This window comes from Gossypium arboreum, unplaced genomic scaffold (assembly GCF_025698485.1).
Source record: "Gossypium arboreum isolate Shixiya-1 unplaced genomic scaffold, ASM2569848v2 Contig00231, whole genome shotgun sequence".
Classification (NCBI taxonomy): Eukaryota; Viridiplantae; Streptophyta; class Magnoliopsida; order Malvales; family Malvaceae; genus Gossypium; species Gossypium arboreum.
This window is the reverse complement of record NW_026440347.1, coordinates 62,501-64,169: the sequence shown is the minus strand read 5'-3', so window position 1 is coordinate 64,169 and position 1,669 is coordinate 62,501.

Genomic DNA, 1,669 nt, shown 5'->3' with positions numbered 1-1,669 from the left:
GCCTGTCTCCGAGGTATCTATTCTTTTCTTACTATAATACCTTGTTTTGACTGTATCGCACTATGTATCATTTAATAACCGAATAGATCCCTATCTTTGGTTCAAATCGAATTTGAAATGGAGGAATTTCAATATTTAGAACTAAATAGATCCTGCCGACACGATTTTATACCCACTTATTTTCGGGAGTATATTTATGCACTTGCTCATGAGCATGGTTTAATAAATCGATGATTTTTTTGAAAATCAGGTTATGGTAATAAATTCAGTTCACTAATTAAACGTTTAATTCTTCGAATGGATCAATAGAATCGTTTGATTAGTTCTGCTAATGATTCCAAACCAAATCCGGTTTTGGGCACAATAACAATTTGTATTCTCAAATGATAGCGGTAGGATTTGTAGTCATTGTGGAAATTCCATTTTCCTTACGATTAATATCTTACCTACAAGGCAGAAGTCGCAAAATCTCACAATTTACAATCAATCTATTCAATATTTCCTTTTTAGAGGACAAAATCACATTTAAATTATGTGTTAGAGGCACTAATAACCTCATCCCATCCATCTAGAAATCTTAACTCAAGCCCTTCACCATTGGGCAAGAAGATGCTTCTTCTTTGCATTTATTACGTCTCTCTCTACGAGTATTGTAATTTGAAGAGTTTTATTACTCCAAAGAAATCTATTTCGATTTTTAATCCAAGATTATTCTTGTTCCTATATATATTCTCACACATGTGAATACGAATCCATTTTCCTTTTCTCCGTAATCAATCTTCCCATTTACGATCAACATCTTCTGGGGTTCTTCTTGAACGAATTTTTTCTATGGAAAAACAAAGTATCTTGGAATGAAGTCTTTTATACGATTTTCAGAACAACCCTATGGTTGTTCAAAAAGACCCTTTCATACATTTTATTAGGTATCAAGGAAAGTTAATTTGGGCCTCAAAGGAGGCTGTGTCTCTTCTAATCAATAAGTGGAAATATTACTTTGTCGATTTATGGCAATATTATTTTACCTGTGGTCTCAATCAGGAAGAGTCCGTATAAATCAATTATCTAAATATTCTCTCGACTTTCTGGGCTATCTTTCAAGCAAAAGGATTAAATCTTTCAGTGGTACGGGAGTCAAATGCTAGAAAATTCATTTTTTAATAGATAATGCCGTGAAGACGTTGGATACAAGAATTCCAATTATTTCGCTCATTGGATCGTTGTCTAATGCGAAATTTTGTAAATACATTAGGGTATCCTGTATTGCAAGCTGACGTGGGGTTGATTCCCCTGATTCTGATATTATTGACCGATTTGTGCGGATATCCAGAAATCTTTTCCTCATTATCACAGTGGATCTTCAAAAAAAAGTTTGTATCGAATAAAATATATACTTCGGTTTTCTTGTGTTAAAACTTTGGCCTGTAAACACAAAAGTACCGTCCGTGCTTTTTGAAAAATTAGGTTCGGAATTTTTGAAGAATTTTTACGGAAACGTAAAGAAGAAATATGTTTTTTTTTTGATTCTCCTAAGAGGTTTTTTTACAATGCGAAAGGCCCATAGGGGACGAATTTGGTATTTTGATATTGGTTTGTATCAATGCTGGGTCAATCATTCATGATTGTTATGAAATTATGTAAATTCAATTATCAATTACAATAAAAATGG